At 53.1% G+C, this 16,640-nt stretch overlaps 1 long non-coding RNA gene across 3 annotated transcripts in view; it reads left to right on the top strand.

Moving 5' to 3' along the window:
• The first annotated feature begins 4,301 nt into the window (after positions 1-4,301).
• LOC137378432 (uncharacterized) overlaps positions 4,302-16,640 on the top strand; it is a 183,643-nt gene continuing 171,304 nt past the window's right edge. For all 3 annotated transcript variants that reach the window (XR_010976602.1, XR_010976601.1, XR_010976600.1), the window contains exons 1-2: positions 4,302-4,454; positions 7,379-7,456. This is a non-coding gene — a long non-coding RNA (uncharacterized lncRNA). The remainder of the gene's footprint in view (positions 4,455-7,378; positions 7,457-16,640) is intronic.

Here is a 16,640-nt window from a genome sequence, read left to right on the forward strand (position 1 = left end):
GGTTCGCGGGGGGGCAGTGTGGATCGGGGGGGGCAGTGTGGATCGGGGGGGCAGTGTGGATCGGGGGGGCAGTATGGATCGGAGGGGGGGGCAGTGGGGATCAGGGGGGGCAGTGGGGATCGGGGAGGGGCAGTGGGGATCGGGGGGCAGTGTGGGTCGGAGGGGAGGGGCAGTGGGGATCGGGGAGGGGCAGTGTGGATCGGGGGGGCAGTGGGGATCGGGGGGCAGTGGGGATCGGGGAGGGGCAGTGGGGATCGGGGGGGCAGTATGGATCGGAGGGGAGGGGCAGTGGGGATCGGGGAGGGGCAGTGGGGATCGGGGGGGCAGTGGGGATCGGGGGGGCAGTGGGGATCGGGGAGGGGCAGTGGGGATCGGGGGGCAGTATGGATCGGAGGGGAGGGGCAGTGTGGATCGGGGGGGGCAGTGGGGATCGGGGGGGGCAGTGGGGATCGGAGGGGCAGTGTGGATCGGGGGGGCAGTAGGGATCGGGGGGGGGCAGTGGGGATCGGGGAGGGGCAGTGGGGATCGGGGGGGCAGTGGGGATCGTGGGGGCAGTGGGGATTGGGGGGGGCAGTGTGGATCGGGGGGGGCAGTGGGGATCGGGGGGGCAGTGCGGATCGGGGGTGGGGGGCAGTGGGGATCGGTGGGGGCAGTGGGGATCGGGGGGGCAGTGGGGATCGGGGGGGGCAGTGGGGATCGGGGGTGGGGCAGTGGGGATCGGGGGGGGCAGTGGGGATCCGGGGGGGGCAGTGGGGTTCGCGGGGGGGGGCAGTGGGGATCGGGGGTGGGGCAGTGGGGATCGGGGGGGGGCAGTAGGGATCCGGGGGGGGCAGTGGGGTTCGCGGGGGGGGGCAGTGGGGTTCGCGGGGGGGGGCAGTGTGGATCGGGGAGGGGGGGCAGTGTGGATCGGGGAGGGGGGGCAGTGTGGATCGGGGGGGCAGTGGGGTTCGCGGGGGGGGCAGTGTGGATCGGGGGGGGCAGTGTGGATCGGGGGGGCAGTGTGGATCGGGGGGGCAGTGTGGATCGGGGGGGCAGTGTGGATCGGGGGGGGCAGTGTGGATCGGGGGGGCAGTGTGGATCGGGGGGGGCGCAGTGTGGATCGGGGAGGGGGCAGTGGGGTTCGCGTGGGGGGGCGGTGTGGATCGGTGGGGGGCAGTGTGGATCGGGGGGGGCAGTGTGGGGGCAGTGTGGATCGGGGGGGGGCAGTGTGGATCGGGGGCGGGGCAGTGTGGATCGGGGGTGGGGCAGTGTGGATCGGGGGGGGCAGTGGGGTTCGCGTGGGGGGGCGGTGTGGATCAGTGGGGGGCAGTGTGGATCGGGGGGGCAGTGTGGGGGCAGTGTGGATCGGGGGGGGGCAGTGTGGATCGGGGGGGGGCAGTGTGGATCGGGGAGGGGGCAGTGGGGTTCGCGTGGGTGGGCAGTGTGGATCGGGGGGGGGCAGTGTGGATCGGGGGGGCAGTGTGGATCGGGGGGGGCAGTGTGGGGGCAGTGTGGATCGGGGGGGCAGTGTGGATCGGGGGGGGGCAGTGTGGATCGGGGGGGGGCAGTGTGGATCGGGGAGGGGGCAGTGTGGATCGGGGGGGGGGCGCAGTGTGGATCGGGGGGGGCAGTGTGGATCGGGGAGGGGGCAGTGTGGATCGGGGGGGCGCAGTGTGGATCGGGGGGGGCAGTGTGGATCGGGGAGGGGGCAGTGGGGTTCGCGGGGGGGGCAGTGTGGATCGGGGGGGCAGTGGGGTTCGCGGGGGGGGCAGTGTGGATCGGGGGGGGGCAGTGTGGATCGGGGGGGGGGCAGTGTGGATCGGGGAGGGGGGGCAGTGTGGATCGGGGGGGGGCAGTGTGGATCGGGGGGGCGCAGTGTGGATCGGGGGGGGCAGTGTGGATCGGGGGGGCGCAGTGTGGATTGGGGGGGGCAGTGTGGATCGGGGGGGCGCAGTGTGGATCGGGGGGGCAGTGTGGATCGGGGAGGGGGGGCAGTGTGGATCGGGGGGGGGCAGTGTGGATCGGGGGGGGCAGTGTGGATCGGGGAGGGGGGGCAGTGTGGATCGGGGGGGCGCAGTGTGGATCGGGGGGGGGGCAGTGTGGATCGGGGGGGGGGAGCAGTGTGGATCGGGGAGGGGGGGCAGTGTGGATCGGGGGGGGGCAGTGTGGATCGGGGAGGGGGGGCAGTGTGGATCGGGGGGGGCAGTGTGGATCGGGGAGGGGGGGCAGTGTGGATCGGGGGGGGGGCAGTGTGGATCGGGGAGGGGGGGCAGTGTGGATCGGGGGGGGGCAGTGTGGATCGGGGGGCAGTGTGGATCGGGGAGGGGGGGCAGTGTGGATCGGGGGGGGGGCAGTGTGGATCGGGGAGGGGGGGCAGTGTGGATCGGGGAGGGGGGGCAGTGTGGATCGGGGGGGGGCAGTGTGGATCGGGGAGGGGGGGCAGTGTGGATCGGGGGGGGGCAGTGTGGATCGGGGAGGGGGGGCAGTGTGGATCGGGGAGGGGGGGCAGTGTGGATCGGGGGGGGGCAGTGTGGATCGGGGGGGCAGTGTGGATCGGGGAGGGGGGGCAGTGTGGATCGGGGGGGGGGGCAGTGTGGATCGGGGAGGGGGGGCAGTGTGGATCGGGGAGGGGGGGCAGTGTGGATCGGGGGGGGCAGTGTGGATCGGGGGGGGGCAGTGTGGATCGGGGAGGGGGGGCAGTGTGGATCGGGGGGGGCAGTGTGGATCGGGGGGGCAGTGTGGATCGGGGAGGGGGGGCAGTGTGGATCGGGGAGGGGGGGCAGTGTGGATCGGGGGGGGGCAGTGTGGATCAGGGAGGGGGGGCAGTGTGGATCGGGGGGGGCAGTGTGGATCGGGGGGGGCAGTGTGGATCGGGGAGGGGGGCAGTGTGGATCGGGGGGGGCAGTGGGGTTCGCGGGGGGGGGGCAGTGTGGATCGGGGTGGGGGGGCAGTGTGGATCGGGGGGGGCAGTGGGGTTCGCGGGGGGGGGCAGTGTGGATCGGGGGGGCAGTGGGGATCGGGGGGGCAGTGGGGATCGGGGGGGCAGTGGGGATCGGGGAGGGGGGGCAGTGTGGATCGGGGAGGGGGGGCAGTGTGGATCGGGGGGGGCAGTGTGGATCGGGGGGGGCAGTGTGGATCGGGGAGGGGGGCAGTGTGGATCGGGGGGGGCAGTGGGGTTCGCGGGGGGGGGCAGTGTGGATCGGGGTGGGGGGGCAGTGTGGATCGGGGGGGGCAGTGGGGTTCGCGGGGGGGGGCAGTGTGGATCGGGGGCAGTGGGGATCGGGGGGGGGCAGTGGGGATCGGGGGGGGCAGTGGGGATCGGGGAGGGGGGGCAGTGTGGATCGGGGAGGGGGGGCAGTGTGGATCGGGGAGGGGGGGCAGTGTGGATCGGGGGGGGGGCAGTGTGGATCGGGGAGGGGGGGCAGTGTGGATCGGGGAGGGGGGGCAGTGTGGATCGGGGGGGGCAGTGTGGATCGGGGGGGGGGGGGCAGTGTGGATCGGGGAGGGGGGGCAGTGTGGATCGGGGGGGGGCAGTGTGGATCGGGGGGGGGCAGTGTGGATCGGGGAGGGGGGGCAGTGTGGATCGGGGAGGGGGGGCAGTGTGGATCGGGGGGGGGGGCAGTGTGGATCGGGGAGGGGGGGCAGTGTGGATCGGGGAGGGGGGGGCAGTGTGGATCGGGGAGGGGGGGGCAGTGTGGATCGGGGGGGGGCAGTGTGGATCGGGGGGGGGCAGTGTGGATCGGGGGGGGGCAGTGGGGATCGGGGGGGGCAGTGGGGATCGGGGGGGGCAGTGGGGATCGGGGGGGGCAGTGGGGATCGGGGGGGGGCAGTGGGGATCGGGGGGGCAGTGGGGATCGGGGGGGGCAGTGGGGATCGGGGGGGGCAGTGGGGATCGGGGAGGGGGGGCAGTGTGGATCGGGGAGGGGGGGCAGTGTGGATCGGGGAGGGGGGGCAGTGTGGATCGGGGGGGGGGGCAGTGTGGATCGGGGGGGGGGGGCAGTGTGGATCGGGGGGGGGGGCAGTGGGGTTCGCGGGGGGGGGCAGTGTGGATCGGGGGGGGGGGGCAGTGTGGATCGGGGGGGGCAGTGTGGATCGGGGGGGGCAGTGGGGATCGGGGGGGGGCAGTGTGGATCGGGGGGGGCAGTGTGGATCGGGGGGGGGAGTGGGGTTCGCGGGGGGGGGGCAGTGTGGATCGGGGGGGGGGCAGTGGTGTTCGCGGGGGGGGGGGGGCAGTGGGGATCGGGGGGGGGGGAGTGGGGATCGGGGGGGGGGGGCAGTGCGCCTCCCTCTGCAGCCAGTGACCGGCAGCTGCGGCCCCGCCACCTCACCGGGTCGGACAGCTGCAGTTTGTGACGCGGCCTGGGCTCCGTGATCCGCCCGTCCCGCTCACCCTCAGCTCCCGCCAGCCTGAAACCATGTTGGGATCCTGGCCAGAGAGCTCGCCTCAGCCTCCTCACTACCCAGCCGCAGCTCAGGTAGGCCTCGGGCCCTGGAAGGAGGCGAGAGGGAGGTGAATGAGGGGAGTGGAGCGGGGTGAGGGGTCTGAGGAGGAGTGAAGGGAGGGGGCACTGACAAGGAGAGTGTGATGGAGTGAGGTGGGAGCAGGGGGAGTGGGGTGGGAAGGGGAGGGTGGGTGAGGGAGAGAGAGTGAGGAGGAGAGTGGAGGGAAGGGTGCAGTGAGGTGGAGGGGAGAACTGAATGGAGGTGGAGGTTTTTTATTCATTCCTGGGATATGGGCAAAACTGGCCAGGCCAGCATTTATTGCCCATCCCTAATTGCCCTTGAGAAGGTGGTGGTGAGCTGCTTTCTTGAACTATTGCAGTCCATTTGGGGTAGATACACCCACAGTGCTGTTAAGAAGGGAGTTCCAGGATTTTGACCCAGTGACAGTGAAGGAACGGTGATATAGTTCCAAGTCAGGATGGTGTGTGACTTAGAGGGGAACTTGCAGGTGGTGATGTTCCCATGTGTGTGCTGCCCTTGTCCTTCTCGCTTGTAGAGGTCACAGGTTTGGAAGGTGCTGACGAAGGAGCCTTGGTGCATTGCTGCTTTGTCCTGGATGGCATCGAGCTTCCTGAGTGTTGTTGGAGCTGTACCCATCCAGGCAAGTGGAGAGTATTCCATCACACTTGTGCCTTGTAGATGGTGGACAGGCTTTGGGAAGTCAGGAGGTGAGTTACCCGCCACAGGATTCCCAGCCTCTGACCTGCTCTGTAGACACAGTATTTATATGGTTGGTCTAGTTCAGTTTCTGATCAATGGTAACCCCCAAGGCGTTGATAGTCAGGAGATTCAGCGATCGTAATGCAGTTGAACGTCAAGGGGAGATTGTTAGATTTTCTCTTGTTCCAGATAGTCATTGCCTGGTAGTTGTGTGGCACAAATGTTACTTGCCACTTATCTGCCCAAGCCTGGATATTGTTCAGGTCTTGCTGCATTTCTACACGGACTGCTTCAAATCAGAGACGTCGTAAATGGTGCTGAACATTGTGCAATCATCAGCGAACACCCCAACTTCTGACCTTATGATTGAGGGAAGGTCATTGATGACCCAGCTGAAGATGGTTGGGCCTAGGACACTACCCTGAGGAACCCCTGCACACTCCCTACAATACCTCCCTACAAACCACTCACCTACACAGTGTCCTCCTGATTCCCATTGACTCCAGTTTTGCTGGGGCTCCTTGATGCCATACTGGGTCAAATGCTGCCTTGATGTCAAGGGCAGTCACTCTCACCTCACCTCTTGAGTTCAGCTCTTTTGTCCATGTTTGAACCAAGGCTGTAATGAGGTCTGGAGCTGAGTGGCCCTGGCAGCACCCAACTGAGCGTCACTGAGCAGGCTATTGCTAAGCAAGTGCCGCTTGATAGCACTGTTGACAACACCTTCTATCACTTTGCTGATGATTGAGAGTAGACTGAGTAATTGAACGGGTTGGACTTGTCCTGCCTTGTGTACAGGACATACCTGGGCAATTTTCCACATTGCCGGGTAGATGCCAATGTTGTAGCTGTACTGGAACAGCTTGGTTAGGGGTGCGGCAAGTTCTGGAGCACAGGTCTTCAGGACTATTGCTGGAATATTATCAGAGCCCATAGCCTTTGTAGTGTCCAGTGCCTTCAGTTGTTTCTTGATATCACGCGGAGTGAATCGAATTGGCTGAAGTCTGGCATCTGATGCAGGGGAGTTCAGGAGGAGGCCGAGATGGATCATCCACTCGGCACTTCTGGCTGAAGATTGTTGCAAATACTTCAGCCTTATCTTTCGCACTGATGTGCTGGGCTCCTCCATCATTGAGGATGGGGATATTTGTGGAGCCACTTCCTCCAGTTAGTTGTTTAATTGTCCAGCACCATTCACGACTGAATGTGGCAGGACTGTAGAGCTTAGATCTGATCTGCTGGTTATGGAATTGCTTAGCTCTGTCTATCGAACGCTGCTTATGCTGTTTGGCGCACAAGTAATCCCGGGTTGTAGCTTCACCAGGTTGACACCTCATTTTGAGGTATGTCTGGTGCTGCTCCTGGCATGCCCTCTTGCATTCTTCATTGAACCCGGGTTGGTTCCCCGGTTTGATGGTTTTGGTAGAGTGGGGGATATGCCGGACCATGAGGTTACAGATTGTGGTTGATTACAATTCTGCTGCTGCTATTGGCCCACAGCGCCTCATGGATGCCCAGTTTTGCATTACTAGATCTTCTCGAAATCTATCCCATTTAGCACAGTGGTAGTGCCACACAACACGATGGAGGGTATCCTCAATGTGAAGAGGGGGGAGTGGGTGGAGGGTATAGGGGGAGTGAGGGGAGGGAGTGAAGGGGGAGGGTGGGTAAAGGGGCGAGGGGGAGTGCGTGGAGGGGGGATGGGGAGTGAGTGAAGGTGGTTGGGGGAGTGAGGGAGTGAGTCTAGGGGGTTGGGGAGTGAGGGGGCGAGGGAGTGAGTGGAGGAGGTTGGGGGAGTGTGAGGAGCTGGTGGGAGAATGATGGAGAGAGGGTAGGGGGAGTGGGCATAGGTTTGTGGGGGAGTGAGGGGAGGGGGGAGTGAGTGGAGGGGATAGGGGGAGTGATGGAGAAGGGGAGGGGGAGTGGAGGAGGGGCATTGAGAGGGAGTGTGCAGAGGGGAGTAAGGGAGAGGGGGAGTGAGGGGGCATAGTGTGGGAGGGGTGGGGGGGGGGAGTGGAGGGAGGAATGAGGGGGAGGAGTGGGGTTGGGGGTGTAGGCCTGTGTGGGGGCATTAGGGGGAGTGAGGGGAAGGGGGAGGTGATTGAAGGGGGTGGGGGAGAGGGAGATGTGGAGGGGGGAGAGGAGCAGAGGGAAAAGGAGGGGAGGGAGGGAAAGGCCCGGATGCTGTCTTGGCCTCTTGTTTCGTACTCCCTGCTCTGCTCTTGTGTTTCTCCAGCTAGAGGCTGCCCAAGCTTCCACTGAGACCCAACCCCTCAGCGAGCGATACTGGGATGACATCAACCACCTGAAACAGGTAGGAGAGTGCACAGGCCCCTCCTACCTCCAGCCACACTGCCACCCTGACATTTGCTACCCCCCTGGGCCCCTCTGCCCCCCGTCCCCTCTGACTATCCCCCTACCTCTATCTATCCCTCCCCTCTGACCAGCCCCATCCTATCTGACCACCCCTTGTTTTTGGGATGTGGGTGGTGCTGGCATGTCCATATTTATTTGCTATCCCTAGTTGCACCAACTAGCTAGGCCACTCAGTGTGGGGCTGAAGTCAGGTGCGTGCAGTAATGGGTGGAGAGGGACAAATGTCTAAACCACATTAGTTATTCCATAGGGTAGGGCAATGTTCAGCAGCTTTTGGGGTCATTATTTGTCTGGTATCAGCTCGCAAATGAGCTGTGAATTTAACTTCACAACGGGTTTAATAGATCCAAGTTTGCAGACAATGTAAAGTAAGCTATGAGGAGGACACAAAGAGGCTGCAAGGGGCTACAGATAGGTTGAGTGAGTGGGCAAGAATATGGTAGATGGGGTATAATGTGGGGAGGTGTGAAATTATTTATTTTGGAACAAAATTAGAAAAGCAGAATACTTTTTAAATGTTTAAATGACTGGAAAATGTTGGCATTCGAAGGGATTGGGTGTCCTTGTACATGAAAGTTAACAAGCAAATACAGCAAGTAATCAGGAAGGAAAATGATATGTCAGCCTTTATTACAGAGGGATTGGCGTATAAGAGTGAAGAAGTTTAACTGTAATAGTGTAGGGTCTTGATGAGACCACACCTGGAATACTGTGTACAGTTTTGGTCTCCTTACCTAAAGAAGGATGTACCAGCCTTAGAGGGAGTGCAACAATGGTTTAGTAGACTGATTCCAAGATGAGGGCATTGTCCTATAAGGAGTGATTGAGTCAATCAGGCCAATATAACCTAGAGTTTAGGAGAATAAGAGGTGATCTAATTTAAACATAACATTCTTAAAGGGCTTGATAGGTTAATGCTGGGAGGATGTTCCTCCTGGCTGGGGAGTCTAGAACTGGCTATGGGTCACGATCTCAAAATAAGGGGTCAGCCATTTAGGACTGAGATGGGGAGAAATTTCTTCACTGAAAGGGCTGTGGATCTTTGGAATTGTCTACCCCAGAGGACTGTGGATGCTTAATTGTTGAACATATTCAAGACAGAGATCGATACTTTTTAGGTGCTAAAGCGATTAAGGGTTTGGGGATGGTGAGGGAGGTGGAGTTGAGGTAGAAGGTCAGCCATGATTTGAATGGTGAAGCAGGCTCGAAGGGCTGAATGGCCTACTCCTGCTCTTATTTCTTATGTTCTAAACTGGCATGGTGTGATCTGAATTTGCAATCATTGCATTATTAATCCAGTTTCAAAAGCACTTGATTAACAAAACCATCTTCCAGAAATGATGGAAGAAATATTGAGGAGGGTGGGATCTAGTTTGACAGATCCTGCCCCAGCCCATATGAATACTGCCTGAGTATCGATCAGGTGGTAAGAAGAGGAAACTCTGCACTCTCAGCTCTGGAATGAATCAGTGATTTCCCTCCACTCCTTTTACAGTTTAATAATCCTAATGACTTTTGCTCTGATTTGTGCAGATACGCAGGGATCTAAAACTACTGCAAATGTTTAATTGTTTGAATGAAAAACTCTTCCTCCTGCAACAAGTAGTCACTGAGAGTTGGAAACTGCTGCACTTGGACATGTGCTATTACCAATTCCTCACCACTGCTAGGTGAGGAAGGGGCAGAAGAATAGTACAACAGTTAAAGATTTGTTGCTTTAAGAGCAGATGTTTGAACTTTATGAAGGTTAAATAGTTTAGCTGAACGATCTGGGCCAATACTACCCACTAAAGGTTTGACCAGAGGCTCAATCTCTGTTAAGTGGCTGCACACTCTACTTACAAACGTCTCAGCTGCGGCTCAGTGGGAGCACTCTCGTCTCTGAGTCAAAAGGTCATGGGTTCAAGCCCACTTCAAAGACCAGGGCACTTGATTGCAGTGCTCAGGGTGTACTGCATTATTGGAGGTGTCTTTTGGATGAGATGTTAAACCAAGGCCCTGTCTGCCCTCTGGTGGAAGTAAGAGATTCCCACAGCACTATTCAAAGAACAGCAGGGGAGTTCTGCTAGTGTCCTGGCCAAGATTTATCTCTGAACCAATGCCTAAAACATCATCTGGTCAATTATCTCATTGCTGTTTGTGGGAGCTTGCTGTGTGCAAATTGACTGCTACATTTCCTACATTACAATAGTGATTACACTTTAAAAGTACTTTAGCTGTGAAGTACTTTGGGGTGTCCTGAAGTCATGAAAGGTGCTACATGATTGCAAATCTTTCTGTTTTTTATTGCACACAATCTGTTTACTGCACTCTGTCATAAAGGCCTGCTTGGGTCTGCAAATGAAACCTGACCCGAGCCCGACAGAACCACATCCGAGCCCGACTCGGCCTGAGTCCTTCCATTTTTTCCCACGCTGAACCCGACCCGACCATCAGTTAACCTACCGTCCATTTTTCACTTTGTTGCTGATCTGCACAAGCTTAAAATAACTGTAACAAAACCAACTTTCTAGTCCAAAAATTACATTAACATTGGAGACACTTACCTGAGGTTATGATAGAGTGTGTCCAGACCGGCCCGACCCGAGCCCGAATGCCGGACCCGGAAGTGCGACCCGACCCAACCCGAACCCAACACATGTCGTCGGGTCCCGTCGGGTTCGGATCAGGTAGCCGGTCTTTACTCTGTCACTCCCAGTTCCTAACTGGATAATAATTAAGGTTTCTGAAATTCAGGTTACTCTGACAAAGCCAGTGTTTATTTCACCAGTAAAATACAGAATAATTGGTTTAAACATCAGCTCCATATCTGCCCAGTATACCTCAGTCACATGTATTAAACATGCTTTACTTGAAATAAAATGTTACTTTGCTCACCCCAGCAGTGACACAGAGGAAGAATTAATTCTACTTACACCCAATTATACTTTTGTAAGGTGATTGCTAATAGCAACCAGAAAGTCCCAAGTGGCTCGAATCCTCCAGGGAAAGGACTTAAAGCTGCAGTTTAGTATTTGCCTTCTTCAGCTTGGTTGTTCTGACCCTGCAATTGGCAGGGTTCTGGAACAGTGTCAGATATTCATGGGTGTCTCTATGTGGGAATATGAGAGATGAGACAGGAGCCCAGACCATGCCCTGTTCCTTTATGCATGCACCTATCACAGTAAGACTTAGTGGGGAAACTCCAGGAAATCCCAGGGCAGTACAATGGGGCCAGTTCACTTTGGCAAAAGAGTGAGGAAAATATCCCCTAATGTGTGAAGTGATTTGTATAAGTTTAGCATTTCCTCTTTGCTTTTAGTCTCTGTGCTTTTATTTATAAAGTCTAGAATCCCATTTTTAACAGCTTTATCAATTTATCACCCCATTTCTAAAGCTCTATATATTTGAACCACTAATTCTCTGCTCGTTTCAACGTTTAATGATTTAATGTATATTTCCTCTTTATTCTTCCTCCCAAATGTATTACCTCTCATTTCTGTACATCTGACATCTATCTGCACAACTTACTAAACTGATTAAATTTACTCTGCCTGAAGTGACTTACAGTCCTCTTCATGGTTAACCACTCTGTTTTTGTGTCATAGAACCACAGAAAAGTTACGGCACAGAAGGAGGCCATTCAGCCCATCGTGTCTGCACCGGCTAAAAAAACTAGCTGCCCAATCTAATCGCACCTTCCAGCACCTTGCAGGTTACAGCACTTCAGGTGCATGTCCAGGTACCTTTTAAAAGAGTCGAGGGTTTCTGCCTCCACCACCATTCCTGGCAGTGAATTCCAGACACCCACCACCCTCTGGGTGAAAAAGTTTTTCCTCATGTCCCCTCTAATCCTTCTACCAATCACCTTAAATCTGTGCCCCCTGGTAATTGAACTCTCCACTAGGGGAAACAAGTCCTTCCTGTCTATCTAGGCCCCTCATAATTTTGTATAACTCAATTAAGTCACCCCTCAGCCTCCTCTGTTTTAAGGAAAACAACCCTAGCCAATCCAATCTTTCCTCATAGCTGCAATTTTCAAGCCCTGGCAACATTCTTGTAAATTTCCTCTGTACTCTCTCCAGAGCAATTATGTCCTTTCTGTAATGTGGTTCCCAGAACTGTACGCAATACTCCAGCTGTGACCGAACCAGCATTTATACAGTTCCAGCATTACATCCCTGCTTTTGTATTCTATACCTCGGCCAATAAAGGAAAGCATTCCATATGCCTTCTTGACTACTCCATCTACCTGTCCTGCGACCTATGGACATGCACTCCGAAATGTCTCATTTCTTCTACCCCTCTCGATATCCTCCCGTTTATTGTGTATTCCCTTCTTTGTTTGCCCTCTCCAAATGCGTTACCTCACACTTCTCCGGATTGAATTCCATTTGCCACTTTTCCACCTAATATCATTCTGGAGTCTACAGCTATCCTCTTCACTATCAACTACACGGCCAACTTTTGTGTCATCTGCAAATTTCCCAATCATGCCTCCCACATTTAAGTCTAAATCATTAATATATACTGCAAACAGCAAGGGACCCAACACTGAGCCCTGTGAAACGTCACTGGAAACAGCTTTCCATTCGCAAAACATCTATCGACCATTACCCTTTGTTTCCAGTCACTGAGCCAATTTTGGATCCAACTTGCCACATTCCCCTGTATCCCACAGGCTTTAATTTTTCTGACCAGTCTGCCATGTGGGACCTTGTCAAATGCCTTACTAAAATCCATGTAGACCACATCTACTGCACTACCCTCATCAATCCTCCTTGTTACTTCCTCAAAAAATTAAATCAAGTTAGTAAGACATGACCTTCTCTTAACAAATCCATGCTGACTACCCCTGATTAATCTGTGCCTAAGTGGCAATTTATCCTGTCTCTCAGAATTGATTCTAATAATTTACCCACCACCGAGGTCAGACTGACCAGCCTATAATTATTTGGCCTATCCCTTGCACCCTTTTTAAAAAATGGTACAACATTCACAGACCTCCAATCCTCTGGTACCTCGTCTGTATCTGGTGAGGATTTGAAGATGATCCTCAACGCATCTGCTAGTTCCTCCCTGGCTTCCTTTAACAGCCTGGGATACAATCCATCCAGTCCTGGCGATATATCCACTTTCAAGGATGTCAGACCCTCTAGTACTTCCTCTCTCATTATGCTTATCGTATCTAATATTTCACACACCTCTTTTACTACAATGTCTGCATCATCCCTCTCCTTTATGAAGACAGAGACAAAGTACTCATTCAGAACCCTGCCCACATCTTCTGCATCCACGCATAAGTTCCCTTGTACATCTCTGATAGGCCGTACACTTTCCTTAGTTATCCTCTTGCTCTCTTAATGTACTGATAAAACATCTTTGTGGGTTTTCCTTGATTTTACCGGCCAATATTTTTTCATGTCCTCTCTTTGCTTTCCTAATTTCCTTTTTTACTTCACCCCTGCACTTTCTGTACTCCTGTAGGCTTTCTAAAGTATTAAGTTTTTGTGACTGTCATCTGAAAACATTAATATTGTGCCGCTGATACTTATGTTCAGATTATTTACATAGATTCAGAAGAGCTATAATCCATCACCATTCACACCCTCCAGTCTGAAAAATGTCTATTAATCACAACACTGCTTTAACCAACTTTATATCCATGCCACTACCATCCCATCAAGTGCCTTAATTTTATTAACGAATCTCCTATGTGGCACCTTACCAAATACCGTTTGAAAATGCATATACACAGCATGCAATGCTTTCCTTTTGTTAGTACACTATTATTTCCTTAAAGACTTCTATTAAATTTGTCAGATATAACTTTCTCTTTATAAATCAGTGTTGGCTGTCCTCATGTAACCCATGTCTTTTGCGGTGGGCACTGATTCCATCCCATTTTGTGAATCCAGAAGCTTACTCATTACTTATGTTACACCAATTGGTCGATAGCTTTATCCCTTTGGGAACAGAGTCAACTAATGGGGTTCCAGATGCATGAGAATTTCCAATTTTCTTCATCCTCTATATGCCTTTGACACTGATTAGTATATCTGAGCCAGGAGATGGTTGTTGTACCTTGTCTCGCTATCTTCAAATGATCCAAGTATTTCATTCATATATAGATCTCTGGAATTCCCACCCTCAGACTCAGTCTCTCTACCTTTCTCTCCTCCTGTTCAATTTCCTTAAAACTTACCTCTTTGGCTAAGCTGATGGATATTTGTCCCAGTATCTCCTTAATAAAAACAGAAAATGCTGAAATACTTAGCAGGTCAGGTAGCATTTCAGAACTGCATTTCTGATATTTTCTGGGGGGGGGTGGTGGGTGGCGGGTTTCAGATTTCCAGCATCCACAGTATTGTGCTTTTACATTAACATCTCCTTATGTGGTTCAGTGGCAAATCTTGTTTGATGAAGCTCCTGTGAAATGCCTTGGATCTTTTTGCTAATTTAAAGGCTCAATACAAATGCAAGCTGTTGTTTTAATTGTACTGATTCTTTTTGTCACTCTTTAAATGTCAAATCTTTCCGATCCAGCAACAGGTTGGAGTTTTCCTCTGCAGAATATCTTGCAGCCCTCTTTTCCTATTAAACTCAGATAAACATAAAAGACTCAAATAATTTTATTCCTGGTGTTACGACGGAGGCGGGAGGAGTGCTCTGTTAATTCAGTCCCACTTCTCCACAGGTCACAATTATTCAAATATTTGAATTTTTCCACTTACTGAATACTCTACCTTTCCCCAGAATAAAGGGCACTAACCAGGTTTTTTTACTGAACAGCAAAATTATCCGTTTATTATAAATCAAGTCTTAACTAACAATGAAGTAAAACATAGACACAAATGGAAATTTTAAAGCCCTTTATTTTATGCTAGCCCTCAAGCATGCGCGTGCACACACGTGTGTACATAACCGGTTAACCAGGTTAAAAAGGAAGTTTTATTTACAGCTGTTACAAAGAAGTAGAGGGAATTTAAAAAATCCACTTAGGCTTAAAAGAAGGTATAGAAGGAAGTCCTTTGTTTTGGTGAGGTGTCCCAAAGGCAAATAGGCAGCTGCCACTAGGAATCTTCCTAGAACAGTTCTTTCCAGGCGATGTTGATGAACAGTCTGGGTAGGCTTTCAAGCGATGCAGCTACACAAAGTTTCACGTAGGTCTTACATCAGGTGTGCAGCAACAAAGGTTTCAATTCTCACACATTCAATGCAAAGTTCTTTCAAAAAAATTCAGGATTTCTTCAAACACAGAAGGCACCAGGAAACACACTTGACACAGGATTTGTTTCTTAAGAGAAAGATGCGCTGGCTGGATCTTCTGTTTTCCTGGCAGGTCAATAAGCAAACTCCAACTTTCTGTTTTTTAGCCAAACCCAACTGGCTTTTTTAACAGTTCAAAATGAAACCAAAACTGTTCACCAATCCTGTGACATATATAAATCGTGGTCTGTCATTTCCTTGTAAATAGCGCTTTCAGGGTCACAACACAACCCCCTGCTGCGTTCTTTGCAAACAGGTGCTTTCCAGTAAACTTGTTTACATACAGTCCGAACCTTCTGGTAACTTATTTTAAACACAACCACAAAGTTCAGCCTCTTCAGTTTCAAAATATTGATTCTCAAGTTTTAACAAAAAATGGAAACCCTCGTAACACTGGCTGTAGGCATATTAAAAGGCTCCTGGGCTTACTTCCTTTGTATCTGTTCCTTCTCCATTGTAACAGTTGGACATTTTGTCATTGCTTTAATGCCAAGCTGTAACCTAGAAGATTTGACAAGCAAATTCTCTCTCTCTCTATAGTTTTACTGAGCGAGTATGAAATGATTTCCGCTCCTTTTTGTTTAAATCAGTCATTTCGATCCCTCTGCATGGTGTAGCTCAGCCTAGGCATAATTTTCATGCTTAATTGGCTAGGGTTTCTCACCTCAGTACACCAATTTAGCAGTGTAATCAGAGAGGGTAGAGAGGATCCATTCCTTAGAATAGCTGATCAAGGATTTGTCTTGATGGGGCAGCATGCTTAAAATATTATGAGATGCATATTCTTGTCAGCTGAATATGCAGATTGGAATTTTCCGCTCTCTCTCCCCTAGTTTTCAGTGGAGTGAAATAGAACTGGATAGATTTCAAAGGAGACTCAGCCTGCTAATGAAATCTCAATGAGCTGATTCCACAAGGACAGGTGTCAGCAGATAATGCCTAAACTGTGACAATTGTATCCAATCGTGCCTCACTGTGAATAAACACTCCCATCCAGACACCCTGGCTGCAAAATTCAGATGTGTAGCACCCATATTTTCAGTGCTGTGGGTGCCATTTTGGGTCCAAAATGGTGCCCACACCATGCACGCACACTTCTGGTGCGTGTTGTGCTGGATGCCATTTTGGTCATTTGCCATGGGGAGCACGCACCGAAAGTATGCAGAGTAGGTAGATCATGATGTCAGTCAGTAGGTGACGCTGATCTGATTGTAGCGGTGCCATTTTTGACCTCAATGCTCCAACTAATGCCCTCTCTTAACCTCACAGAACTAAACATGCAATCAGCAGCAGAAAGGACCCACCACCAGTGATACTTAGAGGGATCATCAGCTACTTTAAGGTGCCTTAGAATCATAGATAGTTTAAGGCACAGAAAGAGGCCACTTGGCCCATCGTATCTGTGCCGGCCGAAAAACGATCCACCTATTCTAATCCCAACTTCCAGCATTTGGTCCCTGCAGCTTGCGGCACTTAAGGTGCATATCCAGACTCCTTTTGAATGAGTTGAGGGTCTCTGCCTCAACTACCCTTTTCGGCAGTGAGTTTCAGACCATCACCACCCTCTGGGTGAAAAAGTTTTTCCTCATTTCCCCTCTAATTTTTCTACCAATCATTTTAAATCTATGCCCCTTGTCACTGACCTCTCTGCTAAGGTGAATAGACCCTTCACCTCCACTCTATCCAGGCCTCTCAAAATTTTGTACATTTCAATCTGATCTCCCCTCAGCCTTCTCTGTTTCAAGGAGAACAACCCCAGCCTATCCAATCTTTCCTCACAGCTGCATTTTTCCAGTCCTGACAACATCCTCATAAATCTCCTCTGTACACTCTCTAGTGCAATTACATCCTTTCTGTAATGAGGTTACTAGAAC

This window comes from Heterodontus francisci, chromosome 16, assembly GCF_036365525.1.
Source record: "Heterodontus francisci isolate sHetFra1 chromosome 16, sHetFra1.hap1, whole genome shotgun sequence".
Lineage (NCBI taxonomy): Eukaryota > Metazoa > Chordata > Chondrichthyes > Heterodontiformes > Heterodontidae > Heterodontus > Heterodontus francisci.